Source organism: Amyelois transitella, chromosome 24, assembly GCF_032362555.1.
Source record: "Amyelois transitella isolate CPQ chromosome 24, ilAmyTran1.1, whole genome shotgun sequence".
Classification (NCBI taxonomy): domain Eukaryota; kingdom Metazoa; phylum Arthropoda; class Insecta; order Lepidoptera; family Pyralidae; genus Amyelois; species Amyelois transitella.
This window is the reverse complement of record NC_083527.1, coordinates 5,060,683-5,073,506: the sequence shown is the minus strand read 5'-3', so window position 1 is coordinate 5,073,506 and position 12,824 is coordinate 5,060,683.

Genomic DNA, 12,824 nt, shown 5'->3' with positions numbered 1-12,824 from the left:
ATGTGCGCCTAGTCCTTTAAGTCGCCTTTAACGATATCTACGGGTAAGAAAAAGAGTGGTCCTATTCTTAGTGCCGGGAACCACGCGGCATCTACGCGGAACGGTATATAAAATAAGCTCATGAAGAAGTGTGACAGCCGCAACTAACAAAAGAAAAAAAAGTGTCCAAAAAGGTTTCAACATACATACATAGTACATAAAGTCACACCTCTTTCCCAGAGGGGTAGACAGACTACATCTTTCCACTTGCCACGATCTCTGCATACTTCCTTCGCTTCATCCACATTCATAACTCTAAGCTTGGCGGTTTCGGGTAATCTTGACCTGACCCTTTGCCTGACCCTTGATCAAGATACGTTCGTCTAGGCCTTCCCACTCCGACCTTTTCCTCCACACTCTCCTTTTCTTAGTCAAGCTGCTTTCATTCATCCTCTCCACATGACCAAACCGAAAGGTTTCAAATTTGTAATAATAAAAAAAAGTCTAATACAAAACCATTGAAGTGTCCAAAAACATCAACCTCGTTGCAGACCCTGGCGTTGCAGCTGTATTTCTTATCCTTGTTGCATTTACACCAGTTGCAGTCATTCAGGGCAAGCGTGTTCGTGAGACATGGCCCAGACCATTCTATTACCGTGGCCGCTGTAAATAAAAATTGATACTGTGACCAATATTTGTATACTAAGATATAAATTTGTATTCGCGTTGTCTAAAACGGATGTAAGGATATCGTTGAAATTTTTTAAATAGGTGCAGGTTTGGACAAATAATTAACCTTTGATATAATTATATATATTGGTCCAATCTACGTCTGGAAAAATTTGGCTTTTTTCAAGAAACATTAAACGAACAATAATTTTTTATGTATTTAAACTCATGTTTTCGGAAAACGGCTGTAACGTTTTTGTTGAAATTTGAAATAAAGATACTCTCTCACGTTGGGTCTCACGTCTAAAAAGTTTATTACTTATGAATGAAAAACTTCTACTATAAGTTAATATAACTATAAGTTTTAATAGAAAAATAAAATTATAGCTCAGAAAAGGTTAACAGCCAATTAGAAGAAGTGTAGTACAAATATTTAAATGTTATTTACCTTGTTGATGTTTATAACATGTGGCACACACCAACAGACTAATCAAACACAAACATCCACCAATCATCATTGCATGATGGAATTAGAAAAAATCTCAAATGTCTTTATGCAATTGTATTAAAGCCACAAAAACTAATTGGAAACTTGGACTTAAAATATCAAACGATTACATTTAGGTTCTTATCTCGACATGATTTCAAGAAATATGTTTATAATCATGAGAGTGAAATGAGTTCCGCACTGTGTATGTATCAAAATGAGTTGAAATGTATATCTTGTTACGTACTACACATGGAGATCGATTCAATGGTTTAATGTCAAAGACGGACACACAAATACTTTAATAATAGTAGAATGGATAAAATTCAAACAGTTACAAATAAAATGCAAAGTTTATTCTGATTCGAAATTTATTATAATGAAAAGTTGGATCATCCCTAGTTACAAACTTTATTAGTGCACAGTTTTTTGCCATTATTCAGGCAGTAACATGTGTTACAATCTACGGTTTCTTTAGTGCCGGGAAAGCAGTTACTACCAGAATCCACTTTCAACATAGATTTCCTCATTTGCATATTGAAAAGCGATTCCAATACATTAGGCACAAATACATCCAACACGTAATTATCTTCGGCATTTCTCTCTCTCAAGGAAGACATACTTTTATTAGCTTTATCAACATTTATTATGATTTTATCAACGTTAATGGCAGGATTAATAGATGGATTCATTACAGGTTTTGCTGCAGGTTTAATATGACCGTCTTTTGAATGCTTTGTTTGAGCCATATCACTCAAATCTTCATATTCATAATCCTCGTTTTTGTTTCCTTTATTTACAACATCTCTTACTGTGTCATCACTTCTAACCTCGGAAATAGCTAGATTAGACTTTTGATCATCTGGTTTTCTTTCGTCTGTATCATAATACTCTGTTGAGCCTTCTTGGTCGACAGGTTTCTTATGAGTTATTACTTCTCGGACAATTAAAGGTAAATTATTAACAGCGTTACTCTTCGTTGTGGTTTTTGGTCGCATTCTGGTTACTGGGACTGGTACTGGAGTCGTTGTCGTTGTAGAACTCCTTTTATTGCCTTCGTTCTGTCTCAGATTACTGATATCTGGAGGAATTAGTTCTATAGCTTCTTTAATGAGTTCTTTGCCGCATATATTCAAATTATATTTTCCTAATTGCAATTTATTTACGTAGAAATCTGCCGTATTGCAGACCAATTTGTTAGTGTTGATGCAGAAGCAGAATTGGCAGGGCGCTAAGGAGTACCAGTTTTTGGGTTCACAATGTCCATGGACACTTCTTGGTAGGGCCAATGTTTTTCTTGACGACTTCACATAGATTTGTGTGCAATTATTTCTTGTGCAATATTCTCTGTCTATTTCTCCTTTGGAATTGCAGCGGCAAACATTGCATTCGACCTTCACGTAAGAGTTTGGCTCACAACGTGTTAGATCGAGTGACATTTTGTTATTGAAACTTTGCAAGTACTTATCGCACTTTGGGTGAGGCCACTTGCCATGTTTGTTGCATATACAGATGATATCCTCCCGTACGTACACCATTTTCGGCTGACATTTTTCATCTTCGGCTCCTGATTTTTGTGCTGAAACTATAATTGGATTTATAACAAGGTATAGTTTTAAATTTAATAAATTATCGCAACTGAGTCAGGTGCATAAACTGAATTTTAGAAGTTAATAGGTGCATGGTACAATAGGTACAACATAGGTTATGTTCAAAAATCTTACTAAATATACTTCTGGATGTGTAGTTATAATAATAGTATAATCAATATCAATAATTTAAATGCCTCTGTAGGTAATCTAAATAAGAATTAAACCTTGAAACATCGATTTAAGCGTTTGTTTGTTAAGTGTAATTGTAAAATTTTGGAGCTTACGATTAAGTAACAGATATATTGTACTTTATTGTATCTAATTTCTTCGTCAATATTGTTTAAAATGTATTTACCTTCACATTTCTTTTCGTAACATTCATACACGAACATGTCGTTGCAAACACAGTAGTTACAATCGTTCTCGGCTACATCACCAGCTTTACATGAGTTATGCGGGTATTCTGTAACAAACAATATAATGGATACCTATTTCTCATCTTCACATCATCACCATCCTGCTGATGATAAGATGATGAGATATGCTTACAATCGCTTCCGTCCTGGTTTTGGACCTGAGGAGTTACCTTGGATTAATGATATATTGTAGTTTTTTTTAATATTTTATTTGTTGAAGCTATAAGTTTGTCTCTAGTATTTTGACATTTATCTTTAGCTTTCTGGTTTGTTTACTATTTGATGCAACTCAAACCAATTGTCTAATATTTTGGTTTTTTTAATCTGATGATACAAATGGATACTTATGGTCATTAGGTATAGTATGGTCATAGGTACTAAATGACAATATTCCTGATACAGCTTGTAATAGCGGGTAGATGGTCGAGCTGAAAGGGCTATATAAAAAAAAGATGACTAATGGCACAAGTTCAAGCCTTACCGCAGCCTTTTACCAGTAACTGTTTTCTTGCCGTGTGGTTCCCGGTACTTTACAAGGGGATTTATTTCCCATGGATGTCGGGAAAGGCGACCGCTAAATGAGCTTGCGATTGTCCTTGCAGGCGAACGTGGACTGACAGTCTTTTCAAGACTGTTACCTCTGTCTACATCACAAAGGATATAGACGTGACTATATGTACAAAGTTATATAAGAACTAGCTGTGCCCGGGACTTTGTCCACGTGGAATAGTTATTTTGGGCATCATTGAAGTCCTCAAGGATAAATAATTTACCCCATTTTTTTTTCACATTTTCCATTATTTCTTCGCTCCCTAATAGTTTCAGCGTGATGTTATATAGCCTAAAGCCTTCTTAGATAAATGGTCTTTTCAACACAAAAAGAATTTTTAATTCGAACCAGTAGTTTTTGAGATTAGCGCGTTCAAACAAACAAACAAACTCTTCAGCTTTATAATATTAGTATAGATATAGTGTGATATAGTTACCAATGTACTTTTGGCAAGCCGTAAAACTAAAAAAACTGACTTTTATAAGAAAAGTGAATAGCAGAATCATGTTCACGGACTGCAATGATATTTAAAAAAAACACAGAATCCAATCTTTAATTAGGCACTTAAATGGGACATAAAATAGCAAATTCTAGAAGTCTTATCATGTAGGGCTATTAAATCAAACATTATTAAGTACTTAATTAAATTTACTAATCAACGTAAACTACACAAACAAATTCATATTTCAACTAACTTTTGCCTCAGGAATTTCTAAGAAAAAGTATCATATGTTGCTCCTGAAGGTTTTGTCTGTTTCTGTATCAATTATCATCAAAATCTGTTCACGTTTCTTCTTTTATAACGTTGTATTGATAAGATAAACTTGGGATTCTTCTTGTAGCGATAAGCGAGCAACCTGTCATTGTTTAAATCTCAATTCAGTTTTTTAGCCCTACAGCTGAACGTGGCCTTTTTCTGATATTTGCTTCAAAACCCTAGCTGGAGTACAGATTCAAGACAGTACAACTGATTTGGTATAATAATCTAAGTTAGTGTGTCTATTGCGTAAGTTGTACTCGTAAGTAAGTATAGGTGATGTATGTTAAGTACTTAGAACGTGGCCTGTTTCAGATATTTGCTTCTAAACCCTAGCTGGAGATAAGATTCAAGACAAAACTGAACTGATTTGGTAAAATAATTTATGTTAGTTTGTCTATTGCGTAAGTAGTACTCGTAAGTAAGTATAGGTGATGTACATATGTTAAGTAATTAGAACGTGGCAGATATTTGCTTCTAAACCCTAGCTGGAGATAAGATTCAAGACAGAACTGAACTGATTTGGTAAAATAATCCAAGTTAGTTTGTCTATTGCGTAAGTATAGGTGATGTACATATGTTAAGTAATCAAAACAAAGACGAGCACTAAAATCATTTTTTTACTGCAGAAATCAGGAAGTCAACCTTGGCGTCTTTACATTTCTCCGCATCACTCTTGAAGCAGTGTTCCTCTACCACGATCATCTGTTTGTCGTCACACTCGCAAATGAAACATTCGTCCTGAATCTGCCCGGGTTTGTAGCATTTATGAACCGTGTGCTGGTGGCTTAAACGAGACAGATCTGGGATTTCCATGGCGGCGTCTGCGACTGAAAATGGAAATAAATAAATAAATATAAATATACGGGACAATTTTTTTTTTTTTTTTTTTTTATTTATTATCATTCCAAAAAAAACATCAATTACAATGGTACACATAATGCATTAGGTTAAAACCACAAAGGTTTGTTGTGTACTAATGCAGTTAAATATATTTCAAAGTTTTGTTGACAGTTACATACGTAAGAAAAAATAAAATAAAACAATAATGAACAACGTTACTAAGGTAGTTAGGTATTTAAAACATTTTTACAAAAAATATTTATCCATATTTTCTACAAAATACTCTTTAAGCTTTCTTTTAATATTTTTTGTTGTAATTTTATCGTTAAGATCACGCGGAAGATCATTCATTAATCTGGGCAACATATAGCGAGTAGTCCGCTGGCCGTACACATTGTTCGCACACTCTGTTCGCAACCGGTTTTGAGCGACGGCCCGCGTATATACATCGTGTTCGATTTTATTGTGAAATTCTTTATTAAAATAGTTTTGTTTTAATAAGCTGTATTTAATATTTATTTGAATAGGAAGTATTTTACAATGTTTGAAGAGACCTAGCTCACTATCCTGGAATTGATTTTTAATTTTATTCGAAACAATACATTTTAAAATTTTTGATTGCAATCGGTAGATGTTGTTCAAATGTGTATTAAACGTTCTTCCATAGCTATTAAGACCGTAAATGACATGGGATTCTGCCAGAGACTTATACAATAACAGTCTGACTTGATAGGGGATACGTCTTTTTAAGATATTCATACTTGCTAGAAAGTATCTAAGTTTTTTACAAATGTTATCAATGTGTACTTTCCAATTTAATTTACTGTCAATAACTAACCCGAGGTATGTATGTGACTCAACTAGTTCAATTTGAGGGCATTGGCAGCTATCTGCATCGGGTTTGTGTAGGCACGAGTGGCAATGAGCAGTTAGAGTTGTATTATGTATCTCAGACCTTATATACGGCGACTTAATGTGCAGTAATTTTGTTTTATCTGCGTTGAGCACGAGACCAGCATCGTGACACCATTTACAAATCGCGTCGAAATCTTCCTGAAGACGCAAATATGCCTCTTGAAGGTTCTCGTTGCTTACCACCAAACAAGTATCATCTGCAAACTGGTAACATATGCTACTTTTGACACAGTTATTCATATCATTGACGTACGATAGAAAGTGCAATGGTCCAGCCACCGATCCCTGTGCTGTACCTTCTGTGACGTACATGGTGTTACTGGTTACATCAGCAATTTTTACTACAAAAGAGCGGTTTTTCAAATAGTCTTTGTTCCAGCCTAACAAAGACCCACGGATACCACACGATTCAAGCTTTTCAATGAGAAGGTCGTGTTCAAGAGTGTCAAATGCGCGTGAAAAATCTATAAAAAGAACAAGGATATGTTTTTTTTCATTCATACGTGCGTTAACTTCATCTGTGAACTTCAAGATAATATCCTGTGTGCCCTTACTTTGTTGAAAACCATATTGGTTTTTATATATAACATCATTATTGATGTAGTATTTGTGTATTTGTTGACAAATATACTTTTCAACAATTTTATCAATGCTTGAAAGAAGCGTAATTTGCCGATAATTGCCGTAATCATTTGATTTCCCTTTTTTTCTTATTGGTCTTACACATCCTTTTTTGAGTTCATCTGGATATATCCCCGTTACAACACTTTGATTGACTAAGTTAGCTATTGCCACTGATGCTCCCGACTTAACAATTTTTATGTCCGACACACTAACGTTATCAAGCCCTGGAGCTTTGTTGGAATTTAGATTTTTTATAATATCACAAATATTTTCTGCTGTAGCTTTCTTATAGAGAATACTAGTATCACGAGGGATCAAATACGTATTTTTATCTAACAATTTTGTCTGACAATTTGTTGAGGATGTCTTTAATGACTTATTGAACTCCCTAGCAAAGTTATTAGACATATCTGATATCGAGATACCTTGAGAATGAAAAGCATTCAGCACTACTTCATCAACAGAATTTTTAATTCGGCCCAGCATCTGATTAATGATCTGATAAACTTTTTTAATATTCCTAAAATTATCCTTAATTTTGTTCATATAATAGATTATACAGATTGAGTTAGCTTAGAAGTAAGTTCGAGACTTGTGTTACGAGATACTAACCCAACGATACTATATTTTATAATAAATACTTATATAGATAAACATCCAAGACACAGGCCAATCAGAAAGAAATATTTTCTCATCATGCCCTGGCCGGGATTCGAACCCGGGACCTCCGGTGTCACAGACAAGCGTACTACCGCTGCACCACAGCGGCCGTCAAGGAAATGATTGATGTGTGTTCTTGTATTAATCTCGGTTATATTGTCATCTCTCTGGTGAGGAACTTGGAGTGCGCCATGATTACGATTCTAGATTCTGTTACGGTTACCGTCATACAGCCAACAGTCTTGATATTACAGGTCACGTTCAGCTGTATGGCTTTATGGTGGAATTGAGATTCAAATACCGACTTTGCTAGCCCATTGCCAATAAAGAATTTTAGGTTTATAGGCCTATCCCTTAGTCTCCTTTTACGACATACATGGGAAAGATATGGAGTGGCACGATTATAAAGTGTCAGAAACCTCACGGCATTTGGTATTAAATGTGTTTGTAAGCTTTTACAGGGAAACGACTCCGGCCTGACCTTACCAAATCATCATTACCTAAATGAGCAGATTTCCTTACGATGTTTTCTTTCAGCGTACTTTTATAAAATGCTTGTTTATCATACATACATAAAATCACGCCTCTTTCCCGGAGGGGTAGGCAGAGACTACCTGCTGTTGTTGTTCTTGTTTAATAACCATTATAATTGTTCATACTTTCCCCCTCCTGTCTTCTGCCCAATACTGGAACGTAATTGTAACCAGGAAAGGCCTGCTCGCAGTATCCAGTCCTGGGCCGGCAGAACAGTATCAAATCGCCGGCCATTGGGCAGATGCACTCTTGACACCTGTAACATCAAAACGACACTACATCCCCCTGGAGTTTTCTCCTATGCAGAAGTGCATAGGAGCATACGGGTAAGTAACCCAGAACTATAGGGCACTATTAAAATTTTATAGGGAGTCAAGGAAGGGTGGTGAACGGGCCAAGGGTCTGTTGGGTCTAGTCTAAAAAAACAGAATTTCGCCCGTTCAAGGTTTTTTTGTCGTCTCGTCTTAGTGTCGATTGTCCTTTTTTTCATAAGTCTGTCAGTCGGTTTTGGTCATCTCAATTGTCAAGTCAAAGAGTGTTTGTCCATGGAGGCTGAACGGCCGCTACAGGTTGTCTGAGAGCAAACGTGTGAGAGGCTCTCCTCCGAACATGATTTGACTCGTAATCCGGAAGGTTGGTGGAGCCGTAGGTGATGGTGAATAGTTGCAAAGGAGCCCGTCAAATATAGAACATACATACATACATATGGTCCCGTCTATATCCCTTGCGGGGTAGACAGAGCCAACAGCCTTGAAAAGACTAATTGGCTTAATGATAGAATTAAGATTCAAATAGTGACAGGTTGCTAGCCAATCGCCTAAAAAAGAATCCCAAGTTTGTAAGCCTATCACTTAGTCGCCTTTTACGACATCCATGGGAAAGAGATGAAGTGGTCCTATTCTTTTTTGTATTGGTGCCGGGAACCACACGTCAAATATAGAAATAAATAAATATATACGAGACAAATTACACAGATTGAGTAAGCCCCGAAGAAGGTTCGAGACTAGTGTTACGAGATACAAACTTAAAGATACTATATTATATAATAAATACTTATATAGATAAACATCCAAGACCCAGGCCAATCAGAAAAAGTTATTTTCTTGGCCTATCAATTAATGGGTGTCGCTTGTCGTGTCGTGAGATTTAGTAAGTTCTGTTGGGGCGGTAAAAGTAATCACCAACGACTTAATAAATTTGATAATAAACAAACTTTGTTTGTCTTCATTGACTCGCTGTGCACCGATATATACATAAAAATAGCTTAAACCGCAGCTTCGGACGCGCGAACTTAGTTTTTAATGCCATCTACAAAAAAAATATGAAATTACAGCTAAAGATAGAAAGATCTAGAAGACGGCTGGAAAAAATACCTTATAATGTACATTGAACCAGCGGTGCATTTCCAGTATTGACCTTCGCGATCTTTCACTTTGTGTGTAACGCAGTGTTCGCTAGATCCTTGTTTTTTTTCTTCTTGTCGCCTGGATTTCCATTGGCTGATTTGGGTCGACTGCTGTAAGGAACAATAGACTTATACGTTGCTCGGTTGCTTAATTATTTTCCGAACCAGCAACATATAATTTGTATAAAGTTATAATATTTTTTACTCGCAGTTTCGCCCGCGTGCGTTTAGCGCCAACAAACAATATAGTTTATTGCAAATTCTATGGGACCTACAGTTTTTATTGGGAAACGGAACAGAACGGGTCTATGTTCTTCTCTAAACTTAAATAATATGTACGCAAAATTTCAAGAAGAGCGGTTCAGTAGATAACGTGAGAATAGACAAACAAACGGACTTACTTTCGCATTTATAATATTAGTTGGGATTGGATACTTACTACTACCTAAATACAAATCAAATTGGAAACTCATCATACTTAATACTTTTCTAATACGTTCACACATTTACATTATGATACATACATTTTGTCATTAAGCTTTAGGAGCCGGGGAAAATAAAAAGAAATGAAACAATTAACATTTATTTCTCAAGGATTATAGTGTTTTGAATTTTGACTTACATTTGAATTTGCTGTGTTCTCATCGTCGCATTGCATATGTGTGCACGTGGCATACGCTTTTAGTCCTATATCTGGACAAACGCAGAGTTTGCAACCGATAGTGAACTCTTCGCCAGGAAAACAAACATCGAGTTGCCTTACACCCTCACTGGGCTGATTGGAAAGCAGGTTCTGTGAAATCTTGAATATTCTCTTCCATGGGGCATCGGCTTCCGAGCAGGTATGATTGGTGCATACTTTATCACTCCTATCCCCGTTTGGTGGACATACGCATACGTTGCAGTCATCACTGAATAAAGCACCTGGGTCGCAGGAACTCGACCTAAGGAATGACTTTTCGCAAATGTTCTTGGAGCATTTCTCCACATTTTTTATCCCGTCTTCAGGACACAAACAAGTATTACAATCTACCAAGAAATACGTTAACGGATCGCAGGTAATTATCTCATCATTCAAATCGGTCGCTACTGCTTCACACGTGTTTTTCGTGCACATCCTCCCGAAGTAACTTCCATTGCCTGGACATATGCAGAAATTGCATTCCTCTTTCAATATTGAGCCTGGTGTACAAGTGTTGCTGAGTTCAGATTTCGCCATAGCCATCAGGGACTTCTGACCTTTAGCTATTATCCTCTTTGATTCGCAATCATCGTACGTACACCATCGAGGGTCTATAGTTCCATTCTTTGAGCAGTAACATGTGTTGCAATCGATTTGGACAAATGTGTGTGGTTCACATTTCTTCAAACTAGATCCCTCGTCGGTGCTCTTTTGTGTAGTGCTTTTATTAATTGTTTTATTCTTGGATTCAGTTACCGTTGCGCATAAGTACTGATCTATATGTCCGTTTTCTGGACAAATGCAGTATTGACTTTCCTTTTTATACACGGAAAATGGTTGACAAAGATCATTAAACACATTACTCCTTATAACGCTCCGATCTATTAGACGATCGTCCAGAGCACTTTCATTCAAAACTTTCATAAGAATTTGAAGCTTGCTTTCGATGGAGCAAGATTTTGAGCAATATTCTGAATAAGTTTGGCCATTGCGAAGGCAAAGGCATTGTATACAGACTGAAACCATCTCCCCTGGCGTACAGGCCTCATTCAAATCCTCATGCTTTTTCAAACAATCCAATTGTAGACATGCTTTCTCGTTGATTTTTCCATCAGCGCTGCAGATACAATAGAAGCATTTGGGTTTTGTGAAACTATTGGGAATACATTTATTAGTGTTCCTTCTCTCTACATTGAGCATTTTTAACTTGGATGATTTATTACAAATGGCATTTGTACAGAATTTATAGTCGAGGATCCCTTCGTCGGGGCACCAGCAGACATTGCAGTCACGTTTGAAGAACGTTCTGGGCGTGCATTTCTCTTCTGACCGCTGATTAGTATGGCACGTTGCTACGCATTTGTCCAGAGAAAAAATACCTCCATCGGAGCACAGGCATTGAAGACAAGGGAACAGGTACATAACGTTTGGAATGCAAACGTTTTTTCCCGACACTAATTTGTTTAAAGACGCCGAGTCTTCTGGTTTACAATATCTATCTTTAGCGCATTTTGCTTCAGAGAGCTGAGCTGAAGGTGGGCATACGCAGATGCTGCAATTCAAGTAGTAAGATCTATAGGGAGTGCACCAGGTTCTGGTCGTAACAGCCGGTTCAGGGGCCACCGTCGAGCTCACACGTGCCTGCTTGGTCGCCTCTTCAGGACATACTGAGCTTGAACATGCTAGTTGCCCGTTCTCCTGACATATGCACTGGTTGCAACCCTGCCAAATGATCTGGCCTGATGGACACATGTTCCGGCGCCGACCAATCAGGTGGCAGTTCGTTTCGTTCAATTGTCCGTTGTTATCGCATACGCATAGCTTTCCATTCTCGAGATAGTGCGAATATGGAATGCACGTACCTAAAGATAAATTAAAATCAAAATCTTGGAAAATAAATTAGACAAAAGAGAATATGGAGTACTCACGGTTGGCGAAGGAAGATAGAAGATATTGTGAGATTAGCGCCAGTAATGTCGTTTTAGCCGACATTACTATAACTGATTAAAATAAACTTAAATAGTTTGTAAATTTAATTTCACGCCTGATATGTTTGCAAGTCAATAAATCCCGTCATTTTTTATGTTGCTTTTTATTTCTGCCGTTATGTGAGAGGAAAAGTAATTAAATTTTCAATTTACCCAGAAAATTATTATACATACCTACGTCTGATTAACTTAATAAGAAAAAGTCATGGTTCCGCGGATTCCCCAGGGAGGATTTTGTATTACCTAGTAATCTTTTAGGCCAAAGTTTCGACTAACTATTTATATATAAAAACGAAGATAATATCACTACTTATATGTATCAATTAATATGACGTAAAATATTGTACGCGTCCAGTTGCATTTGTATCTAATTTGGTCCCGTGACCTGCTTCTTAGGTACATTAACCACTGCACAATAGAGGTCGATAAAGTTCCTTATTGTTTTTGGCAATATTGTAGCTGCTAGATAATTATTTGTCGGTTTTAAGCTTCTTAATAAAAATCTTGTAAGGCGCATAAATAAAATACATTCTAATTAGCATTGCTTTATTTTTTGATAATAAAAACCTTAATCATTGTCCAATATTCATAGCCATTGTCATAATTATCTAGTAAACAGTCGACAACAAAGATGGTTGAGCTCCGATTTTCCAACGAGACCCCACATTTTGGGAACTCTATAAAAATGTATCTAAAAATTAAAGATATGTAATAAATTATCTC